The following is a 25,463-nucleotide window of genomic DNA, read 5'->3' on the forward strand; positions in this document are numbered from 1 at the left end:
GATTCATTTACCACATAATCCCTGAATCCCTCTTTTGTGCCCTAGAGACTCAGACATAAATAAAATAGTCCCTGTTCTCAAGGAGCTCACATTCAAGTGGGCGAAGATCCAACAAACTCTTGCCATACAATATAAAACATTATAATAGAGATAAATTTAGGAGGGCTTTGAGGGTACCTAAGGGCACTGAGAAAGCTTCACAGAGAAAATATTTGCGAGACAAGCAGCAATTGTTAGGCAGACAAGAAAAGAGAGTGTATTCCAAGTAAAGGGAATACCATATGTTAAGGGACAAAACATGACAGATTTAAGTGGAGCTGGAACATCAGTTCAGGACGTAGTGAGGACTGGTGAGAGATTACACTGGAGGAGGAGTCAGAAGAGGTAGGGTATTACTGAGTGACACCTCTGAGCAGAGAAAAGATGATATTCAAAATTTATGATAACCAATATGGCATGGGCATTAACCAATTAGAAAGGACTCAGAACAGTAAGGAAAACCATATTGGGGCCTCTAAGGAAGGGATTCCTTATATTTAGAATAGTTTTGACAACTGAAGTGAATATAGGTAGATAAATAATGGATTGGCTATCACTGAGGCTTCCATGTTGTTTGAACATTTAGCCTGACAGGAACAGTAATATCTGGCATACAAGTTATCTACTCAGTGGCACGTAATACTATTTTGCAGAAACAGTTTTAGAAATTGCACCCAAATCTGTGTGTAAGAGATTCTTCACTGTGCTGCCAAAACTTGGGTATCTATTCAGTAGAATGTCAGGAAAGAAGATTACAGCATCTCAGTAGCTCCTGTAAGCACACAGAGCACAGCCACACACATAACATGTCCCTAATCAATGTTGAATTGCTCTAATGAAGTCAGTTGAATTGACTGTCTTTCCTTTGAAATGTGATCCCTGTCAATTTCTTTGAAATGTTGTATCTCATGATTCTAATTAACTCACCTCTTCCCCTTATCTTATTCATTGCCTTTGCTAATAATGTCAGATATTCTTAGGATAGAGAAGGAACATTTTTTAATTATCTTCAAACTCCATAGAACTCCCTCTTAGTTAATTATCTTCTTATTCTCCCTGACTCATCCATGGTCATCCCACACTATAGTCTTATGCTAGCAAGGATTTTATTCTCTGACCTGTTGTTTTTCTGAGCCTCCCAAGTGAGAGAATCAGTAATGCGGACTAGCCACACAATGAGATTATATTAATCATTTATTTGTAAGTGAACCAGGTCGCCTTTCACATCAGCTCTCCTAACATGTCAATTTTTATCACATCTAATATGAAACAGCCCAAAGAAATCAGTTCCATCTAAGTAATGACCTGTGGACAAATCTTTTTAAGAAAATTAGTAAGCACAAAAATGATTTTTTTCACTCCAGTTTAGTCTTAATCGAAGCAATGGGACCAAGGTCATCTCCACCTGCTGTGAGGGCAAATTCAACATTGTGTTTGCAGGAAGTGAGACCACAAGGTTTAGGCTTTGGAGCCAGACCAGCCTACATTTAAATTCCAGCTTTACCACTTGCTCACTGTGGACCTTAGGTAAGTTTTAAAAATTCACTTAGCCTAGACTTCTGCATTTCTAAGTTTGGGGATAAATGTACCTACCTTGAAGGGTTGTTGTGAGAATTAAAAGTAAGGTACAGAAAGTGGAATATGCTTAGGAGAGTACCTGGCAATGAGTAGACACTCATTAGGTGATACACTGTATTATATTATTATTGTTATTGTGAGTCCATTTTAAACCAGAAAGAACAAGAGACCATGAGTCAGGAGCCTGAGTTCTGTTCTGAGCTGTACCACTAATGAGGCAGAGACATTCACTGAGAGATGGCTAATAGGTAACACGAGTTCCACCACTCTCCTAGTCAACATCTATGGCAGGCATCAGTAATCAATCATAGCATTTTTTTCCTAATGAGCAAAGACATAGATTTAGAATCATTCTCAGCACTGGATTCCAAACAGTCTCTACTGCTCAATTAAAGTTGGCAAATGAAATGAAACTTATTTGCCTTCCCTAGATTAAATGGTCTTAGATGTACCTTTTAGTGTTAACATACTATGGATCTATGGGAGAAATCCTCTCTGATAATGTTTACAACCCAACTATGAGGTGAAGTGAAGGGTTCAAGGTTCAGAGAGTGACTTAATATAATGAGTTGGAAACAAATAATTCAACTTGGTGTTGTGATACAGTTAAGATCAACTGGATTTATGCCTGTTTCTTCTGCTGTGTCCTAGCTCTATGACCTTGGGCAAGTCACTAACCTCTCTGAGCCCCAGTTTATCAATTGTAAAAACAGACATAAGATGATTTTGTAAGATGTTAACATCAGGAGAAACTGAGTGAAGGATACATAGGGATTCTCTGTACTCTCTTTTCAACTGTCCTGTAAATCTAAAATTATTCTAAGATTTAAAAATTTATTTTTTAATGGGCAGAAGGGCATCTGCCTTGAGGAGTTGTGGAGAGTAAACGAAATAAGGTGTGGGGAAGCACATAAGTAGTTTGATGTCTTTCTTTTCCCCCTCCCAGCCATCTCCCTTCACCTACACATTCAAACTTGTAGAACACCTGAGGAATCAGGAGATATGTTTTCGGGACTGTGGTGCCAGCAGGTTTACCTGCCTGACAGCATTGCAGTTCAGAGCCTGGCTGCCAAGCTGAAGCCCTGCAGGCAAGAAGGTTGGGTTTACACAGTCCTGGGAGCCAATGAATGCATCACACACTGCCAGAAAGCAAAATGGCCGACTTGCCTTTGTTGGAGTCAGCCTATGCGTGGGAGGAGGCGGGATGGAGCATGCAGGAGGAAGTGAAATAAGAGGACTGGGATAGAATCTGGATGATAAGACTTGCAGGTAGTCAAGGAAGCGGGTTCGTGCTCCACCCACCCCCTTTTCCTTACAACTCTTTCTTGTCAGCTTTAGAATCATTCTGTTGAGTAAATGCACTGTTTCCAAATAGACCCTAACATATCCAAATAAGTTACTTGGGGTTGGCGGGGAGGAGGAGACCCGTGCTATGTTCAGGCCTGTTTGCGCCCCAAGTCCATTCCTTCCTTTTCACATCTCTGCTCTTGTAGCAGGGAAGCGGTTGGGGCAGGTTGGCCTTTGCAGGCTGTTCCCCAGGCTCTGATGGGTTTGGCCAATGGAAGGCACTGTTAGGATATTAGAAAGCAAAAGGGAGAGAGAAACCAGGGTATTTCTCTCTCCCTCCCCCTCTGCTTCATGTGGTGTCCCCAGCAGTGACTGTGTCTCTTTTTGTGGCTCTGGCTCTGCTGACCAGGTTACTGTGGCTCAAGTTTCTATTAAGTGTCCCAGCCCTGAGGTTCTAGCCAAGGAACAGTAGCAGCTCCCTGCTGTGACTAATCTCTAGGTTGCTTCATTGTCCTCTGCTTGGCATCACAGCTTTTCCATCACCTGTGTAATCAATTCCCTGCATTGAATTCCTTTTCCCTTAAATAAATACTCAGTGATTTCTATTTTCCTGGTTGGACTCAGACTGATCAGTCATCTACTCGCCAACAGCAATGATTCCTTCTTTCCACTAGCTAGTTTGTATTTTGGAACACAAGGCTCTGAGAGACTTACTTGGAAAATTCTGGCTGGGATATCAGGGGAGTGGAAGAGGTCTAGAGAATTAGACATGGAGGTCAAGCTCAGGAGAGCCCAGCACATAAAAGTAAGTCTTTGGAACAAGAAGGAGGCAGGAACAGAAAAGCAGTTAAGCTAGTCCTTCTGCTTCTCACATTTGCCCTGTCCCAGACTGTGGCTGCTCTGGGAGTCATCTGCTTTGGCAGAGAGCTAGTCCAAGCCTAGAAAGAGAGGAGAAATGAGGGCTCTCGAGTCAGCTCCAGGAACATGGAAAAAAGAAGAGAAAAACTCATGGGTGTGGCCAGCCTGCCTGTAGGTGGTTGTTGCAATCCAGTCAGATGGAGGAAAACAAACATAGGCGTCTAACTGATCCCATCAATCAGGCTGTTCTGATGGGTGAAGTGCAATGACTTCAACAGCAACAGAAAACACATGGTACTGTCCCCAGGACACGAGTCCCTTCACTTAATTTCCTTGCAAACTGTGTTTGGGGCTGTATAGACCCAGCCACAGTGCTTGAGTCCCATTTATCAGTCACTAATTGACTGTGTGACCTTGTAGAAGGCCCTTAATAGCTCTGTGTCTCCATTCTTCTTTATAAAACAGGGAGAGGGGAATCTGGCCGCCTGCTTACCTAAAAGGGCACATTTTGAGTACCCAATACACATCAAACTGTAATTCTAGCTCTGAGGAGGTACAAGAGGAGATGCCTGAGAAATGCTTCCTGTTGGGGACTGGGAAAGAAAGTAGAATGTAGGAACTCCAGTGTAGTGCTCAAGAGCATGGTTTGAAGGGAATTATTGTTAGTTTTGTGACAGGGGGATAATAATTTTATCATTGTATGTAAAAATATCCCTATTTTTGAGTTGCATAATGAAACATGTAAGGGTAAAGCATAAAAGGGAAAAAGAAAAAGAGGTAGGTAAAGCTAACATAGAAAATCATGATAGATGTTGAATCTGGGTGATGGATACCTGGGGGTTCATTTTACTATATTTTTTACTTTTGTGTATGTATTTGAAAATTTCCATAATAACTTTTTTCAAGCATGTATTTTAGAGTCAGACCAGGGTTCAGCCCCATTCATTCAGGCAACAAATAGTATGACTAATACTGGATGCCAGGCCCTGAGCTTTGACTCAGTGGTGGTGGGCGGACAGGGCACAAAACAGGTCAAGTCAGGATTCCAAAGTGAAGAAAAGGCATTTGGATATTAGATAATCAGACAAAAATTGAAAAGTGCCCACTTCACCTCTCTATGTTCTTTGTAAAGTATTTTTCTGCTTGGAAAGGCAGAGTTTTGTCTGAAAAGTTCTTCCATAAGCCCTGGAGGCAAGAACCACCTCCAGTCTAGAAGGACACTGGAGCTGTCTTTTACTGGCCTCCAGTGGCCAGCAGCTAGGCAGACCTGGAGCCCTCCACACTGGAGATCACTGACTTCTGGTGTGGGCTGCATTACCAGTTTCCTGAGCAACTCATGTAGGACCCCCATCCTTATCCCCAGGAGATTTCAGGGCCTCCTTAGGTCACAAGCAAATTGCCATCTCACTCTCTCACCTGTCTCTCCCCCTCAAACATGCACAGGATTATGTAATTGAAATAGAGAAAAAAAAAAAAAGATTGTCTCAAAATTTAGACCTGTGTTTCAATCCCCGCTTTATCACTTACTATCAGTGTGACTTTGAGCAAGTCACCTCCAGGCTCTGAGCTTTTGTATCCTCTTCTGTTAAATCATGACAAAATGGTACTTCCCTTGTAGGATGACATGAGGATTACCAAGGAAACGCAGGCAAAGTACTTAGCACAGTGCCAGGTAGGTGGTATGTCCTCCAAAATCTGGGCACTGCTATTGTTCAGGGAGAGGAGAGGAAACAGTCTAGCCTCTGCCCTGGTGAAGAGGGGAAAAGACAGGAGTTGAGGTCTCGGAATCACAGCCCGGTGATGAAGCATGCAATGGTCCTCTTCAATGTGGGCTTTGAGACAAAAGATCAGATTCATCTCCCCACTAGGCTAGGGAGAGCAGAAGTGGACACCCTCTGGTTTGGGGGCACCCTCGAAATTTAGAGGACACCCAAAAAGGAAAGCCAGTTCTGAGCCCATTGCCAAAACATTTGGCTTCCCACAAAGCAGCCCCTGAAACAACCTACACACACTCCCCACCTTCCATGACAAATGCTTTTCCCACACCCTGGCAGTTATCTAGAAACAGCCCTGAAACTGAGCAGGTTCTTTGGCCCTGTAACAGTTCCAGATCCCAAAGCTCCAGCTGCTAGCTCAGGATCTGGGAGTATAAGCCTAGGGCTGCCTGAGGCTGGCACACCACCGGCTGAATCACACACAGCCCCACTATCCCCCATATGCTGGCTGGACATATAGAGGGATGGCCTCCTCTTCCTGGAGGCCAAGTAGAATGTTACAGAAGCAACCCTGGTGCCGCAACTTACAGATTCCATTTTCCAGTTGAGAAGGCAGAAGCACGGAGAGGTTAAGTGAGTCATCCACCAGGAGCAGATGCATGCGCAAAAGCCGGCAAGGGGCTCTAGGCCTCCTCGTCCTTCAGCCGGCCTTCTTGCCCTTTGCTCTCTGCTGTCTCTGAGTACAGTAAGTCCTCACTGAACGTCCTTGACAGGTTCTTGGGAACTGGACTTTCAGTGAAACGACGAATAACAAAACTAATTTTACTGTAGGTTAATTGATGTAAACAAGAGTTAAGTACCCACAGCTTATTTCTGATCACAAAAAATATCACCAAACTTCTAAATAAAGATCCAAACACCAGCCTGGGCAACATGGTGAAACCCTGTCTCTACTAAAAATACAAAAATTTAGCCAGGCATGGTGGCACATGTCTGTAGTCCCAGCTACTCAGGAGGCTGAGGTGGGGGGATCACCTGAATCCTGGGAGGTTGCAGCTGCAGTGAGCTGTGATTGCGCCACTACACTCCAGCCTGGGTGAGAGGAGTGAGACCCTGTCTCAAAAACAAACAAAAAAAACCAAATAAACAAAAACCACCCAAACACTTATAATATTAAACATTAATAAGTTAATTAAAGGTTAACAATAAGTGTAAGCTACACATACATTTAGGAAAGATTAATAAGAACAAGTAAGAGAATTATTTTCCTAATTTTTGGTGAATCAAAGAGTGACAGCGGTTGTAGCGATGGCAGGTCAGGTCAAGGAATAAACATTTGCAAAGTAAAATCATAAGAAGCCCCTCCTGCCACCCAGTATTTCCAGAAGAATCACAAAAGTGGCAACTCACTAAGCGCTTTCCTATCGTGTCATTTATTATCATGGGTGTGTATGGTCATTGTGTACTTTACAAGTTTTCATTTTCCAATAATTTGTATTCACTCATTCAGTTATTTTCTAACCGGCTTATTCCAGTTCAGGGTCACAGGTGGCCAGAGCCCATCCTGGCAACACAAGGAGCACGAAAGGTGGGAACCACCCTGGACAGGACGCCATCCTGTCCGTGGACAGTGGCCCTGGGGAAAACCAAATTTTCTCCATTAACATTATAATTAAAGGGCTTTGAACAAAACAACATTATTCAAGGACCTGCTGTATAGGTTTGTGCCAAGTAGTTCTCAGGCCAGGGTAGGCCAAGAGGCGGATGAAGAGAGAAGAGGGATGAACTCTAGAAGAAGAAACTTTTAGAAGCACCAGTGGGATGATGATATGGCAAATAGCACAGGCCTTAGGAGTGAGGGACAGAGGGGCTTGGAGCCTGGTTTCTGCTCTTCCTGGTTGTGTGACCTTGAGCAGTGTACTTTATCTCACTGAGCTTCAGCCTCCTCACTTGTAAACTGAAGATAATAGTATCTGCCTTGTAGGGCTGTTGTGAGGATCAGAGATGAAAATAAAGCACCTGGTACATAGTAATTGCTCAATAATAATAATGATCAACTAGGGTCTGCTCTCTGCCAGGCTCTGGGATAAGCACTTTACATGCCTTAATTTATTAATTTCTCATAACAACTATGAGGTAAATACTGTTATTAGCCCTTTGTGTAGATGAGGAAAGTGAGGGTCCTGGAAGTTAACTGGTCCAAAACGACCCAGCTAATTAATGACGGTACCAGGATTTGAACCCATGTAGTTGGACTTCACAATCAGCTCTCTTAAGTGCTTTAGTTCTTGCCTTGTTTTCATGGGAGATGCAATCTCCGGTGGGAAGCAGGCCCAAGAAGAGGGACAATGTGCAAATTGTGCAAATGTGGTCTTAATCCAGGAAGCAAGGCTTGTTTCTGCACATGTCCCCATAAAGAAGTTTCAGAGGGAAGGCTAAAGCCCAGGCCCTTGCATCTGTTGCACATGTCTTTAGCCATATGCTTTCTAATCCACCCACAAACTCACAACCCCAGCTCAAACACTCAAACTCACATATATATACCATCAAGTCTTTTTATTGCTGTCTCTTTAATGCTTCCTTGCCTTTTTAATTTCATGGAACACAAAGAAAAATATATTTTTCAGGCCTAAAGGGTGTAAATGATCAATATCTTGGTACATCAATTGAGTCACTTTACTGTAACCCAAAGTACAGCACTTTGCTGTAACCCCTTTATATACTCTGGGCACAATGATCTGAATATAAATTTCCTGTCAAACACGGGCTCAAAAGGCACTCTTGCGTAAGCCCTTGTAAATGTATTAATGTATGCTATTGGCTTCTTTAAAAATTGTGGTAGAAGGCTGGGCACAGTGGCTCATGCCTATAATCCTAGTCCTTTGGGAGGCTGAAGTGAGAGGACTGCTTGAGGCCAGGAGTTCAAGACCAACCTGGACACCAAAGCAAGGCCTTGTCTCTACAAAAATAAAAATAAAATAAATTAACCAGACATGATGGCACATGACTGTAAGTTCTAACTACTTGGGAGGCTGAGGTGGGAGGATCACTTGAGCCCAGGAGTTTGAGGCTGCGGTGAGCCATGATTACACCATTGCACACAGACTGGGTGATAGAGTGAGACCTTGTCTCAAAAAACAAAACAAAACAAAACAAAACAAAATGAAACAAAACACCTGTGGTAGAAATGTGAGCATTTAAATCTTTCACTACATTTTGGGTTCTGGACCCATTTTCTCCCATGTACATTTGAAGCTGATAGTTGAATAATTACTTGACACTTAATGTGATGCTGTACATTTTTAGACATGCTATTTTAAATGTCAAATCAATATGAATTTATTTGTCAGTCTTTCCTACAAGCATGGATCATAATAAACTCATCCACGATTCATGAGAATGTAAAATATACTCTCATGGGAACTTTATCTTAATTCAATATTATTGGTCTTTTAAAATGAAACATTATCTGTTTTCCCTTTTGAACAGAGTTCATTGGTAACTGTTCATCACAGGAGAAGCATAATATTTTTCACGTTTTTTAAGCCTTTGACAAAATCAGGGATGAAATCTGGTTATGTGTTTATGATGCCAAAACATCTGGATGAATTAAAAAAGGGGAAGAGGATGCTGTTCAATGACTAGGCTGTTCGGTCCAAGTACTACTTGCCAACATCTGGGTGTCTGGCACAAGAGAGTTGACAGTATGTCCTTTTCATTCACATGTTATGGCTTTGTATATATAGATGGTTTCTCACTAAAGACAACTTAGATGCCTCTTTGATTAGGGAATATACCAGAAGTTTAAAGTGGAAGTGGTGGGAGGAAGAGAAAATTACAGCAGAAGACATTCCTAAAACGGTTCTGCCACTGCCATAGAGTCGTAGTCTGAGAAAAAGCCAGAAGTAGGAATGTGCAAGATTTCTACATTAAAGTAGTACTGGGAGGCTGCAATAATGTTATAGAAAATTGTGGCTACTATACAAATCATAGAAAGGGGGAAGAGAAATCTTTAATGTACCACTTATCAGAAAACTATTTAGTCTAAATCAGCACTTATTAATCCATGTTCACTGTAGACTGATGTGGTGCCCCCAAGCATGATGGTTGGGAAAACAATGATTTGATCATGAATTCAGCAGTCCAGGGCCCATGTGGCAGTCACATGTATTCTTAATACACTATTCAACTGTAGCTCAGAATTGAGTTGGTGGACATTCACAGCCTCAGCGTGAATGTGGGGAAAACCAAAAAAGGGGACTTCCTTCTATAAAACCAAACCCAAAAAAGCTCAGTAGACAGGCTGAAAATCAGCCTGGGAGAAAAGAGCTTTCAGTACACCTTTTAACACTGAAGATCACTAGAAAATAACCCAAAGTTCTGGAAGGAAGGAAGGAAACAGGCAAAGAGAAAGAGCTTCAAAATTATTCTCTCCATTCCCAATCCCAGAGTAAATCAGGCACCTTTTGAAGTCGAGGCTATGCTGAATAACCATGTTGCAGTTGACCAAAAAATGGGTATGAGAAGGTAGCAACCAGCTGCTGTTCACCACTGAAGCTGGTTCAAGAATAAATAATTTTCAACAGTCGTGGGAAAGAAAGGCATACTACAGAAAGGATTTACAAGGGAGACACAAGAAGCTTCCTTCTTGGAAGCCCTTATGATCAAATTCTAGATGAAAGAACAATTTCACCTTCATGACTGATAAGTTTGTTTGACTAGATTAATTAACTGTTTGTTTAGAGTGACCAGATAATTTTGTCATTACAGCTCAACCCCTCCTGAAACTAAACATGATCTAAGAACTCAGCAGAGCCATCTCTATTTTGCTGGACGACAGCATGTGAGATTTCTATTTAGCCCTCTGCTTTTTGGATCTACAGCAGTGGAGAGTCCCCTGAGATCCTCTGTGGGCATATTCAAGTTCACCTACGTACATGAGATCTGATTTCAAGATAAAATATTTTAAAAAACACTTCTGAGCTGCTACTTCTCAAATATTGTGGTTAAAAGCAGTGTTGATGTTCTTGTCATTCTTTTATGCAATCATATAGGTAATCAGAGTTATTAAAATATATGTATATATTTCAATGCAATTAAATATTATTTTTACTTTGAAATTTTAAAAAAGGCAGAAAGCTTGTAAACATTTATTTTATTTTTCAACTTGAATTGACCCTTGTGTTTAAAAAAAATAGGTTTTCATTATGGATCTACAAGGGACTCCATGTTTCATATATTTATGTACCTTGTAGGAATTCAGTAAATATAATTCAGCCTTGAATCCCATCAGTTTCTTTTCAAACATTGTTTAATGTAGGCATGTGTTTTATTTAAATATCAATGTAGATCTTTTATGGCATCCTGCCACATATAACTTGCAATGTTTCTCCATTGGATCAAGTTTGTATCTTGTTCAAGTGAAGAAAAACAACTAATGGTTAATTGGGGGACAAACACACTTCACACACTTCCAATACTCTGTGGTAAACAAGCGAGCTGACTCAGTGTCCTTGGTGAAATAAAACTTTCTCCTAGAGCCAGGAATCAAATAAACACAGGATGTATCTATGCTTCTCAGCCTTTTGTTTTCAGATGGAATCATGGTCTGTAATGACCCGACTGTCTGACTTCTTATTTTTCCTTCCTTCCTTCTTTCTGCTGTTCCTCCTCTCCTCCCTCCCTCCCTTCCTCCTTTCCTCCCTTCCTCCCTTCCTCCTTTTCTCCCTTTCTACTTTCTCCCTTTCTCCCTTCCTTTCTACCAAACTCTCAGCATAAAGCTTCTCATGTTTCTGGCTTTGAAGGTTGAATAGCTGTTACACAAGGTAACATGAGAAAAAAAAAAGCAAAAAGAGATTGAATAACCTTAAGGGTATGGTAAACTAGATTTTAAAAAATTGACTACGTGAGATTTTATTTACTTATTTTGGCTGGAGCTACTGGCTGCTACCATTTGCAAAGGGATGATAAATTTCAGTCATACCCATCTTTTTCATGGTAGCAAGCCAACTTGTGGCAGACCTAAGTGGCAGAGACAGAACAAAATCCCAGATGTTTTGACTCTCAGTCCAGTGCTGTTTCCACTGTTGCAAGCAACCTCATCTATTGATAAAATATTGTGGCATTTCAGGTGTAAACTAATGAGGGTTTCCTAAACAACATTTTACAGAAAAACAGTTAACAAAGGATCTTTTGTCAACTAAGTCTGAATATTCTGCATAAATTAATAAAATAAATACTGCATATTCTGTATTTCCTTGGAGATTTGCAGTGCATTCATTCACATTTTAAAGGCTCTTAGAAGCCATAAAGAACCCTGTTCAATTTTCTTTAACTCAAAATGTTCCAACTTCTTTGACTATGGATCCTTTTTAATCTCATTGCATACCTATTAATATCTTCTAGGGTTCCACAGTGCACATTTTGGGAAACACTAGTAAAATGAATCAGGAATATGTGAATTAAAAAGTACTTATTCTTTGGACACTGCTTAAAAAGATATGATACCCCTGGTACTGGAATCCGACCATTCTGGTTTCCTAGCCAATTCACACTCTCCCCACTACATACATCACACAGTTTCCTCCTGGACTTTTTGCTTCCAGTTGCTAACTGTGCTCAGATTTCTCTAATTAGCTACTCTTGAGCCAATTACCTGGCAGAGCAATGGTTCTTAAAGTGTGGTCCCTGGACCAGAATCATCAGCATCACCTGAGAACTTATTAGAACTGCATATTTGTGGACCCCACTCACTTCAGACCTACTGAATCAGAAACTCAGGGGTGGGATATAGCAATCTGTGTTTTAAGAAGCCCTCCAGGGGCTTTTGATGCACCCTCATGCCTGAGAACCACTGATCTTCTAAGGCAAGGCTTTAAATCACTTTTCCTATACCTGCTATTATTTCATCCTTCCTCTTACCATTCAGAAAACAGCCAAGACAAAGTAAGGTACATCCTAGCGACATGTGCCTGCATAATGGTCTCCTCCCTGTCCCTCCCCAGGATCTATGCCAAGAAGCTGCCCCACAAACTCATTGCAAAGCTGAGACTTCTTAAAGGTACCAGACCTTTGTCTCTGAACAATAAACACATTTTAACACACCTAGGTTTGGAAGGATGGTTACATACTGAGCTCTTCACAATCCTATCAATCAATAACAAATATCACCTCAGTGCCTATTTAGTACAAAGCATTGTGCTCCATGTCACGGGCTTTCATAGAAAAACTTGATGTGGGTTCCTCTGCAGTTTGGGATGTTACAATGTCATTGAAGAGAGATAACGATCATATCAAAAATCGTCCAACAACACAAAGCAGTAATTAGGAAGTGCCAGAAGAATGCTACTGAACAATATGCATCCAGACTGTAAAGACAGATTGTTGAAAGAACATTCCGTTGAGAAGTAGAGAACATGGGTTTTAGCCCTCCCTCTTCCAGTTAATAGCCCTGTGGCCTGCGGCAAGTCAAAATCTCTGCGGGTTTTAGTTGATATTCTAAATCAAGTTGTAAATTAAGAGTAATATTATAATACCATACATCCCCAAAGGCAGGGAATAGAAACAGATGCACTCTTAAGATACCTTTTAGTCTAAGAACTATGATTCTAGGAAGTTAGGAAGTCTCAAATTGAATTCTGCAGGTGCAAGCAGGGATGCCATTGGCCATGGTCCTAGAGAATGCATGTTCCAATGCAGGTGGCCAGGTCTTCTGATTTTTCTAGAGAAACTGGAAATTAATATTTTATGTGAAATTTGTCCACTTAAATGTTTTAGCAGCTAGTTCTAATATTTTAATTGGGCCAAACCAAATGTGTCTGTAAGCCAGATGTGGCTTGTTAACTTTGTTAATTGGTAACCTCTGGACTAGACAGAGGCCATGTAAGTCTTCACTGGAAAGGTGGGACTGTGGGGATTTCTGGAGAGGTTGAAAAGAAATGGTGGTATCAATTTAATCATTAATATGCCTCATCTCAAAAACAGTCAATATTTTTTTTCTCTTCAAGTCTTTGTTTAGTATTACACAGGCATGGCTGTAGTTAATTATAGACTGCTTAGATCCCTTCTCTTTAAAGCTTTCCCGACCACCTCAGCCCCAAGTGCTTTCTCCCTCCCTTGAGTTCCCATAGCAATCCTTTTCCATGCAATTCATTTGGAAATTAATCATACAGTGCCCTGTGGCATCTTTTCTGTTGTGGTCCTGAACTGCTATTTAAATACGTTCTAATTATTTAAGTTTCCACATGTTTGCATCTTCTCTTCTGAGTTACAAAGCTTTTTGAGAATAGAGGTTAGGTCTTATTCCCCCACAGTGCCTGGCACAGAGGAGAAGCTTGATCTGTCTTGAATTTAATTTCAAAGGAGTGCAGGAGCAGGGTAGTGTACCATAGGGTGCATCAGGTGATTTTAGATCTCATTCTTTCCAATACAATCTGTCCTTTTTATTATATGTGAACTTATAAATGTCTATTTAATAATAATAGCTTCAAGAAAATTCAAAAACAATTCACAGAATGACAGAATATTCACAAACGTATCTGACAAGAGATTTGCATGCAGAATATATAAGAACTGTTACAGCTCAATAATAAAAAGACAACCCAGTTTTAAAATGGGCAAAGAATTTGTAGGGACATTTCTCCAAAGTAGACATAAGAATGGCCAATAAGCACATGAAAAGATACTCAACCTCATTAGCCATCATGGAAATGCAAATCAAAACCACAATGAGATACTACTTTACACACAGTAGGATGGCTATAATAATAAAATAAAATAAAACAACAAGTGTTGGTGAAGATGTGGAAAAATTGAAACCCTCATTCCCACTACTGGAGGGAATTTTAAAGACTGCAGGCTCTTTGGAAAATAGTTTGGTGGTTCCTCAAACCATTAAACATAGTGTTACCATATGATCCAGCAATTCCACTCCCAGATATATACCCAAGAGATTTAAAAACATACCTTTACACAAAAACTTGTAAATGAATATTCATAGCAGCATTATTCATACTAGCCAAAAGATAGAACCAATCCAAAATGTCAATCAACTGATAAAATGGAAAAAAAAGTGATATATTCATATAATGAACTATTATTCAGCCTTAAAAAGGAAGTAAGCTCTAATACATATACAACATGGATGAACCTTTAAAACATTATGCTATGTTCTCACTTGTAAGTGGAAGCTAAACATTGGGTACACATGGACATAAATATGGGAACGACAGACACTGGAGACTACTAGACGGGGGAGGGAGGGAGCTGGGCAAGGCCTGAAAAACTACCTATTGGATGCTTACTCTCTGGGTGATGGGATCAGCTGCACCCCAAATCTCAGCATCATGCAATATACCCATGTAACAAACCTGGACATGTACACCCTGAATCTAAAATGCAAGTTGCAATTTTTAAAAAGACAGTTATGCTAAGTGAGAGAAGCTAGTCATAGAAGACCACCTATTGTATGAGTTCATTTATACAAAATGTCCAGAAGAGGCAAATATGTAGAGACAGAAAGTAGGTTAGTGATTACCTGGAGCTGGGAAGGGGGAGAGGGAGCTGCAGGGATGGAAATGGCTGCCAGTGGGTATGAGGTTCCTTTTTGGGGTAATGAATATTTTCTAAAAATTAGATTATGGTGATGGTTATACAACTCTGTGAAATACTAAAAATGACTGAACCGTACACTTTAAACAGGTGAATTTTGTGGTTTTACAGTATGTGAATTATATCTCAATAAAGCTGTTTTTAAAAGCTAATATTTGTATAGCACCTACCACGTGCCAGACATTCTTTTAAGTGTTCTGTATGTATTAACTCATTTAACCCTCACAAAATCCTAAGAGGTAGGTAAGTACTTTTATTGTTTCTATTTGACAGATGGAGAAATGGAGGGATGCAAATGTTAAGTAATTGCCTGAGGTCTCACAGCTAGTTGGTGGTGGAGCTGGGATTCAAATTCAGGCCATCTGGATCTAGAGTGTTATGTTCTTCAATACAGTGTTACATCGGAACTGAATAGTCAACACTTGTTATTTTTCTATTATTCTGCTGGAACTATGATAGAGTCTTAGGCTTTCGAAGTGTCTTCTCTGCACAGACTTGGGCTACACTAGATGTGAGTGTGTGGAAAGCTGGTTAGCAAATAAACCAAACAAAGGAAAGAGGCAACAGAATAAGAAAGAGGGGTGAATACATAGCCATTCTGATTCCCCAGGTGTTTTGCACCTCTTTATTTTGCCCATTTCAGGAAGGGTATGCACCTTGCACCTAATATGAAAGATACTATGTCCAATGAGCTATGGTGGGGGATTGGGCAAATCCTTATAGAAAAGCTCTTATAGTGACTCAGCCAGCCACATCTGTCACCTTCTGGAGGATGGTGACCCAGTTCAGAGTGAGCCATGATATAGAATGGAGATGACTCACATTTTCCTCTGGATTCCTAGGAACAAACAGAGTATCTGCCTGGATTCCCTTGATCCTCAAGTTCCAGAAGATGGCTGGGTTCATTCATTCAAGTAAAAGTATTTATTAAGTTAAATGCAAAGGGATACAAAGTTGGCAATAAAAACCATTTAGTGAGTGCTTACTATGTGCTACGCTTTATATGTACTAAGTTATTTAATTCTTAAAATATCCCTGTGAGGTAGGTACTCTTATTATTACCCTCATTTTATAGATGAGGAAACTGGAGCTCAGGAGGATTGAGGTCATACAATTATGAGCAGAATCAAGATCCAAACCCAAATCTCTCAGATTCCAGTGCTTTTTTCACTATAATATACTGACCCCAACAAATGTTTAATGAGCCCATACTTAACACCAGGCACTATGGGGGAGAGAGTAATACAATGGTTCTGCCCTCAAAACACTTTAAACCAGCTTGGAAGACAAGACACAGACACAACAAAAGTTAAGTAATGCTATAATAGTGCTATATAATAACACATGTATATTACATATACAAGTAGGTTAAATATATGATAACAGTGAAACAATAGAAGAAATGATGATGTATAATATTTACTAACATTTGCAATGTGTCAGGTTCTGTCCTAAAGGCTTTACAAGTATCATCTTATTTACTCTGTTTTATACACGACGAAGCTGAATCAAAGAGAGGCGAAGTAATTGGCTCAACATCACATAGCTTATAAGTGGCAGAGTAAGAACTCAAACCCAGGCAGTCTGCCTCCAGAGCCCATCCCTTTAGTTGTTATATTGTTTTGCCATGATAAGGATGGTGCTATCATAGGGACATGGAAAAATGCTATGAGAGCTCAAAGGAGGATTAATTAATTCTATCTGGAACAGTCTGGAAAGAGTTCCCAGAAGAGGCAATAGTTGCGCAGGGTCTTAAAGGAGAGTAGGAATTTACTGGCGAGATAAGAGTAAGGATGTCCTAAGGAGAAGAAACAGCTTGTGCATGAATTTCTGCAAAGGCTTGATTTATCTGAGGAATGTTGGAAAGTTCAGTATGACTGGAGTTTAGGGTATGTCAGGATTGTGAAGGGGTGGGGAGAAGCAGTAAAAGTGGAAGATGAAACTGGAGTGGTAGACTGAGTAATAAGAAAGTGAGGACCTTATATACAGTAGAAGAATTCATTAAAATGAGCTCTAATATGATGTCTACTTTAAGATTCTGCCCCTTTTTATTTACCCCTGATTTGGGAAAAGGCCCCTTTCCTCTCTCCAAGCTTGGGAAATGAATTTTGCTAAGCAAAGATAGGAGTTCTTGAAGGGAGGAGGGTGTGAAATGTATACTCTTTGGAAAGGAGATGGGCCATGGTGGAAAAGAAGACTGTTGTGGGCAAGCCTCCTGGGAAGAAGACCCTCTTATATTCAACTGAGAAAGGGACAGATAACCTTCTCCAATCTACCATCAGGTTGGGTGCAATCTTAAGTAACTCATCTCATATACACGCACTCTGGGAAGAGGGGTGGTTCTGAGATGAGGAGGAAAAAGCTATTAGTTGGCTTTTTGCAAGAGTTTCTGATCCCAGACTTAGCTCCTTAGTCGTCTCTTCATCCGTGGGTCTAGGGGAACCCTTTGATTCCGCTCCCACTGCATCATGTAAAACTGAGTGAGTTCTACTGTACCTTATAGGCCATGGGTCACCAAAGAAGGTTTATAAGTCAGAGAGTATAGGAAGCTCAATATTGGGGCAGATTGAAGCCTCAACTAGAGGAAGGAAGAAACTAATCAGAGGCAGGAAGCCTGGTCCAGCTGAGAAATGACATGGAATTCAATTAACACAGTGGCCCCGTGAGTGGAAATGGGGAGAAGGGCTTTGATTCAGGCAACCCTTCTGGGGTAGACTTGTAGGAATGGGTGACAAATTGAATGCAGAGGAAAAGGGAAGGAGAAAAAGAGAGGACTCTAAGAGATAACCCACTAATTTGCCAAACTAATGACCAGTGGGAGGTTTGTTTTCAACTCATCTACTTTTAGTGTGGCCTTCTAATGCAGGGAGACGGCCTTGGTTGTCAGACTGCAATGATATATCAAAACCAGCTATGAGTTACACCCTTCCTTCCTATTTCCTTTCTACTTTTCCTTTTAGTTTAACCTTCAAATCCATGGTTCTCCACTTCATCCTTTTTAGTTTCTCTTCTGCTATTTTAAGAAAGGGAATCAGAAAGTATTAAAGTGCCATTTTCACAAGCTTCATCCATGTCTCCCAGATCCTGGCTGCCTTTGTTTCTTATTGTTGTCGGTGGTGTTTGGGTTGCTGGGTTGTTTTTTTTCCTGTACAATTAGAACATTGCTTATTCACCCTCTGTTCAATAAAGTTCATCATGACCCATTGTGCTCTTTCTTCCCAGACTTGTATATAATTATCTTGTGTTTGTGTGTGGTTTGTTTCTTCTATGTTTTTTCCACATGGCCGTCTGAATTTTCACTAAAGTATTGAAAAACAAAGAGAGAATTCTGACCAAAGCATAGGCCTGGAGTGAATAAAGAATTCTTAGGAAAGAATTTTTAAAAATACTATCAACAGCGTAGAAATAGACTTAAATCAGATTAATCTGCCTAAAATGCACCTGTTTATTTTTTTTTAATTTTTATTTTAGATTCAGGGGGTACATGTGCAGGTTTATTACAAGGGTATATTGCATGATGCTAAGGTTTGGGCTTCTATTGATTCCATCACCCAGATAGTTTTTGGAGTCCTTAATGTCTATCGTTCTCATCTTTATGTCCATGTGTACACAAGGTTTAGCTCCCACTTATAAGTGAGAATATGTGATATTTTGATTTTTTTGCATTAATTTGCTTAGGATAATGGCCTTCAGCACATCCATGTTCCCATAAAGGACATGATTTTGTTAATTTTTATGACTGGGTAGTATTCCATGGTGCAGGTGTACCACATTTTCTTTATCCAATCCACTATCGATGGGCACCTATGTTGACTCCATGTCTTTACTATTGTGAATAGTGCTGTGATGAACATACAAGTTCAGGTGTCTTTTTGGTAGAATGATTTATTTTCCTTTGGATGTATACTCAGTAAGAGGACTGCTGGATCAAATGGTATTTCTATTTTTAGATCTTTGAGAAATCTTTAACTGCTTTCCACAGTGGCTGAACTAACTTACATTGCCACCAACAATGTATAAGCATTCCCTTTTCTCTACAACCTCTTCAGCATCTGCTGTTTTTGACGTTTTGCCATTCTGACTGGTGTGAGATGGTATCTCATTGTGGTTTTGATTTGCATTTCTCTGATAATTAGTAATGATGAACATTTTTTCATGTTTGTTGGCCACTTGTATGTCTTCTTTTGAAAAGTGTCTGTTCATGTCCTTGGCCCTCTTTTCAGTGGGGTTGTTTTTTGCTTGTTGACTTAAGTTCCTTATAGATTCTGGATATTAGTCCTTTGTCGGATGCATAGTTTACGAATATTTTATCCAGTTCTGTAGGGTATCTGTTTACTCTGTCGATAGCTTCTTTTGCTGTGCAGAAGCTCTTTGGTTTAATTAGATCCCACTTGTCAATTTTTGCTTTTGTTGTAACTGCTTTTGATGACTTAGTCATAAATTCTTTGCCTAGGCTGATGTCTAAAGGGTATTTCCTAGGTTTTCTTCTAGAATTTTTATAGTTTGAAGTCTTACATTTAAGTCTTTAATCAATCTTTTTTTTTTTTTTTTTTTTTTTTTGAGACGGAGTCTCACGCTGTTGCCCAGGCTGGAGTGCAGTGGCGCGATCTCGGCTCACTGCAAGCTCCGCCTCCCGGGTTCCCGCCATTCTCCTGCCTCAGCCTCCTGAGTAGCTGGGACTACAGGCGCCCGCCACCGCGCCCGGCTAATTTTTTGTATTTTTAGTAGCGACGGGGTTTCACTGTGGTCTCGATCTCCTGACCTTGTGATCCGCCCGCCTCGGCCTCCCAAAGTGCTGGGATTACAGGCTTGAGCCACCGTTTAATCAATCTTGAGTTAATTTTTGTATATGGTGATAGCTAGAGATCCAGTTTCAATCTTCTGCATATGGCTAGCCAGTTATCCCAGCACCATTTATTGCAGAGAGAGTCCTGTCCCCATTGCTTATTTTTAATCAACTTTGTCAAAGATTACTTGGTTGTAGGTGTGTGGCTTTGTTTCTGCATTCTCTATCTTGTTCCATTGATCTATATGTCTTTTTCTGTACCAGCAACATGCTATTTTGGTTCCTGTAGCCTTGTAGTATAGTTTGAAGTTGGGTAATGTGATGCCTCCAGCTTTGTTCTTTTGGCTTTGGTTTACTTTGACTATGTGGGCTCTTTTTAAATTCCATATGAATTTTAAAATCTTTCTTTAAATCTGTGAAAAGTGACATTAGTTATTTGATAGGAATAGCGTTGAATCTGTAGATTGCTTTGAGCAGTATGGCCATTTTAACAATATTGATTCTTCTGATTAATGAGTATGGAATGTTTTTCCATTTATCTGTGTTGTCTCTGATTTCTTTCAGCAGTGTATGGTAATTCTCCCTGTAGAGATCTTTCACCTCTTTGGTTAGATGTATTCCTAGGTATTTAAATTTTTTTGTATGACTGTTGTAAATGGATTGCATTCTTGATTTGGCTCTCTGATTATGTTGTTTTCCTACTACAAAATGTTTTACTGCCCCTTCAAGACAATGGAAGGAAGTTCAAGTTTCTAATCCTTGTGTGTTCTTTCCCGAACACAATTTTGCGACCTTAATTCCTACTACTGTCCTATGTGTAGCTACATTTTCCCATGTCTGTACCTTTATGCATACTATCTTTCTCACCCTGCCCCATTCCCATCTGTTGAAATACCAACTGTACCAGAATGCCTGGGAAATCTGATGGGGATAAGGAATCAGACCCGTGTTTCAAAGTCAGATTTGCTGCTTACTGACTGAGAGATGTTGGGCAAGTCATTTCCTCTCGCAGAGACTCAGTTTCCTCATCTGTAAATAAGAATTATAATAATCTCTTCTGAAAGTTGTAGCGAGAAATAAATTATATGATATATATAGCTACATCTACCCAGCACTCATCAAATGGTAGACGCTCAATAAATTATTAAATTGATATGTTTAGGGGATTTGAAAAGACCATTCAAAGGCCATCCATGCATTTCAAATCACAAATCCCTGAATTTTAGTTCATCAGTACTGGGAAGTCTGTCTAAATGAAAAATGGTCCTTTTTTGCTTCCCCATTTACCATTGCTTTCCTCATCCCTCAGGAGTATGTTTACATGTGCATGTGTGTGTGAAAGAGGGTATGTATGTGTTAGAGAGGGCTGGGTATTTACTTTGGCAGCCACATTTCGGAATGAGTTGAAAAAACAAGACTTGTTTTTAAAATACATAAAATCACAAGCTTGGGAAATTGAGTCACTTTAAAGAAGGCCCGGAGTGGATCCAGAAAAGAAAAATAGGGCTCAGCAGAAAGCCACGAGAGGCTGCCATGTTCTTTAGTTCTGAAGTCACAATTTGTCACGGAGGAAAGTCTCTTAAAATGAAGGTAGCAGCCTAACAGAAGACTTCTGTGACTCAGAATTTCAAAGAATATGAAAAGAATAACTGAAGGCAAGATTTTTTTTTGTTTTTCTCTGTTCCTCATGGAGAAAGAATTAATATCAGATGAAAATCAGAATCTCACCAAACCATTTACTAAGAAAGTAGGCCAAGTAAAGACTCTCCTTGAAAACTATAATAGAAATGGAAAACAATCAAGAATGGAACACTAGAGAGCAATTGAAAGGTACAATGAAAAGCAGATGGGGGTGGTATGATAATGAGTATCACGAAAGAGCTAGCATGTTCTTTAAAAATCAGGGAAAGATCTCCAAACTTTATTTGAGTAGTGAGAAAAATGGTGGGACCAGACGGCCAGAGTGAGCAGGCCCCATGGAGAAGCTGTGCTTGCTGTTAGGAGAGGTTAATGTTTCACGAGACTGGCAGAGGCAGCAGTGGGCAGCAGGGGTGGGGGTGGACGGGTGTCCAGCAGGTGCCATTTCAGTGTCTTCTCCATGGAGAAGCTGTGTTTGCTGTTAGGAAAGGTTAATGTTTCACAAGACTGGCAGAGCCAGCAGTGGGAAGCGGGAGTCGAGGGTGGACGGGTGTACAGCAGGCGCCATTTCAGTGTCTCTAAGGACCATTCAAATGAAATTGGTGGCATGTGTCTTGGGCATTAAAGAATGAATAGGCTGATGAACAGAGATCTCTGTGGCAGGTAGTTAATTCCAGATGGAAGAAACACTGATGCTAGAAAATATAAGGTGTGTTCTGAAAACAAAGAATGGTCGTTTGGCAGAAGCTAAAGCTATGTGCAGACGAGTAATGGGAAAGAAGGTGGAAAAGAAAGATAGGCAAACATATAAACATAGAAAGCTTTGAATGCCAGGATGAGGAACTAGTACGTTACTCATTAGGCAAAAGGGAAACTTTAAGGATCTTTTGCCAAAAGCTGTGGTTTAGAGAGATGACTGGTAGCTATGTTTAGGATACTTTGGATATGGGGAGATTGGATGTGGAGTGACTGTTTAGGAGGCTATCGCAACAGTCAAGGAGAGAGTGGATGAAGAGCTGAACTAGGGTACTGCCACAAGGGATGGAGTGGAGGGAGAAATGTGAATGAAAATAAACATCTATTAAAATAAGTAATTATTCAATGAACTTCCATGACCTACTTTTTTCCTCCCTCCAACATTAAGGACCTTCCCATACCCAAAGATAGGTTATGATAGAAATATTTAACATTTATAGCACCACAGCTGAGCCTTGTAGCCAAAAAAATGGGCAGAATAACGCAAGATTTATGTAAGATTTCAAAATGAATGTCCACAAGGAAATCAGGATCTTGAAGAAAAGGACAAAAGAGGAGAGGTTTTCAAGATGGAGGTAGATATTAAAATTCAAACTCCCTGTACAAATCAAAAATGTGTGCAGATGTATGGCTTATGCAATCTAGTGAAAAGAGAAGTTATGATAGCAGCCCAAGGCCAAATAAAAAGTAATTTTTCAAACAAAAGTAAAAGAAATGTTCCACCAGTCCTGAGTAAGAAAATACTGTGCAGCACATGGACATGGGCGGGGATTAGTACATAACGGTTCCAGCCTTTTCCAAGTTAATTACTAGTTTGATTGGAGTGCTTTTTATTATTAAAAAGAAAAAAAGAAAGCCAAGAAATTCAGTGATTTACTGCAATGTTCCCTTAGTTCTCATACCATTCTTTCTATGTTGTGTAAGGGACAATGAAGTTCCTGGAAAACTGTAGGTATCGGTGTTACGCTATTCTGGCCATTTCACAGAATTTTAAAGAGGTGGGATGGTGGGGTTTGCAGACAAATAGAAAGATATTAAGGTTGTTGCTATTCCAAGTGACTAATGCATATAGCTCTACTGGGCATGAGTGAATTTTATTCTTAGTCCTGATCTCATGAAATGTCCTTGTGGGTAAAACACTCAACTAGCAGGATTCCAAGATTGGACTTGGGCAGTTATCTCCTGTGAGTATCTTCAAGGCTAGGAGAAAAGCTTGAGGGCCCTGTTCTCCTGGAAAGTTTATTGTTATTACTATCTACTAGTGATCCCACTCCACTTTCACCCACTGCCTACCACTACTGCAGTGCTGTAGTTAGCAGCATTAGAGTGGGAAGTGGTTTCCATGCCCCTAGGTGGGTCTGGCAGATTTGGCTATTGGTCCATTAAGTGCTCAAGGAAAGGCAAATGATCCAATGTCACACCATCGCCACTCCCAACGGCTTAAAAACACAACCAACAGTTAACATTTATGGAGGGCTTACCCAGTGCCAGATACACTTGACTTGCCTCCTTCCCCACACCCCTGCAAGGCAGGTACTATGATCATACTCTAGATGACAGAACAGTCGCAGGGAGGTTTAAGTGATTTGTTCAAAAGCAAATAGCTAGCTAGTAATTGCCAGAGCCAGGATTTGAACCCACATCTGTGTAATTCTTTTCATTACACTTCACCTTCACTAAAAGAGTTTCTTTTTTGTTTTCTTTTGAGTGTTGGTGCTGCCTCATAGGGCAGAGCATGTTTTCTGTGTCCCAGATGATCATAGCACCATGACTTTCTCCGAGTCCTCTTATAAAATTCTTTCTCATCTGAAGCCTCTAAAGTGTCATGTTAGCTACCTTGGGATGCTCCCTTAACCCAGTAGTGCTAATAGAATAGAGCCATGGAGTATCAGATGAAGGCCATCTGGTCCTGTGCATCAGCTCATGCTGACGCCTCACTCTGACATCCCTGTCTGGAGGCAGGCTAACTTCTGCTTGCAAACTACCAGTCAAAACCAGCTTCCTGGACATAAGGCCATTTCATTTTGCACTGGGCCCTGCAAATTACATAGCAATCCTGCGTCTAGTGATGAGAAACTCATTAGCTCAGGAGGCAGCCCATTCCATCTTTGAATTGCTGTCTCTTAGCAAAGGCATCCTTATGGTGTAAAGAAATCTATTTATCTGCAGTTTTTTCCCACTGGCTTCAGAGACAAAAAGATTTGGGAGAAAATGTCTGGTTCTGCAACCTCCTTACCATGGTTTTAAGCAAGTCATTTCACCTTTCTGAATCTCAGTTTCCACATCACTAAAATGAGAATACTACTACCTTCTTTGAAGGGTTTTCTGTTTTGTTTTGTTTTTTTTTTAAGGACAGACAAGACATAGCATTACTGTATGTAGTCAATGAATGGTAACTAGAACTGACATCAATATTAGCCCTACCATGAACACATTGCATGCAAATGACAGAACATGGTTCAGAACACAGATCCTGATGTGTTATTTACCTCACTCAAAATGTCTTATACTTTTCCTTTTCTTCTTACTTTCCATGCTAAGAAAACTTGAAATCATTAGCCCACTTATGATTTCACCCTTAAAGTACTACAAATAGCATTCTAATTTAATTTAAAAAATAATAATTGTGAGTAGTAGCTGTAGTATTTTACCATTGGACAGCTCAGTGTTTTAAGTTCATGTAATATTTCCCCATCCCTGATTTCATTTGAAGTTTATAATAACTCTGTGAGGCAGGCAGGGCAGGCTCTAATTGATTCATTCATTCATTCATCTATTCATCCAAAATTTACTGAGCCCCTACTATGTGCTAGGCCCTGTACCAGTGACTAGAGATACAATGATGAACATGGCAGATCTGGTTGCCACCCTCTAGAGTTTGTATTCTAGGTTGTTTGCAGAGAAAGAAACTAGCCTCAGTGTTTAAGTAATCTGCACAAGGTTGTGCGGTTAGTAGGGGTAGAGCTGAGACTAGAACTAAGGGTTCCTGTTGCTCATTCCAGTGTATATTCCACTTTCTCATTCTATCTCTTGTTCCCCTACATCCAGCATCTTTCCTTCTTATATTTCCCACTCAGCTCTAAAGCACCCTGAATTTGCTAGTAGAGTATTCTGCCTAAATACCATTTTTAGTCTTGCAATTCCAGTTTTATTACACTTAGTTCTCACTAGTCAGGCAGTTTAACATCAAGTCACCC

At 40.3% G+C, this 25,463-nt stretch overlaps 1 protein-coding gene and 1 long non-coding RNA gene across 5 annotated transcripts in view; one reads left to right on the top strand and one right to left on the bottom strand.

Moving 5' to 3' along the window:
• Positions 1–25,463, bottom strand: part of RTL9 (retrotransposon Gag like 9) — a 97,583-nt gene that overhangs the window by 55,431 nt on the left and 16,689 nt on the right. The window lies entirely within an intron of this gene.
• Positions 1–25,463, top strand: part of LOC105490470 (uncharacterized) — a 108,772-nt gene that overhangs the window by 39,554 nt on the left and 43,755 nt on the right. Inside the window, exon 3 of one of the 4 annotated variants that reach the window (XR_011618050.1) lies at positions 10,248–10,492. The exons of the other annotated variants lie outside the window; for them this stretch is intronic. This is a non-coding gene — a long non-coding RNA (uncharacterized lncRNA). Of the gene's footprint in view, positions 1–10,247; positions 10,493–25,463 lie in introns of those variants that run through there. 4 annotated transcript variants of the gene reach the window in all.

The sequence above is a fragment of the Macaca nemestrina genome, chromosome X (assembly GCF_043159975.1).
Source record: "Macaca nemestrina isolate mMacNem1 chromosome X, mMacNem.hap1, whole genome shotgun sequence".
In the NCBI taxonomy this organism is placed as follows: Eukaryota; Metazoa; Chordata; class Mammalia; order Primates; family Cercopithecidae; genus Macaca; species Macaca nemestrina.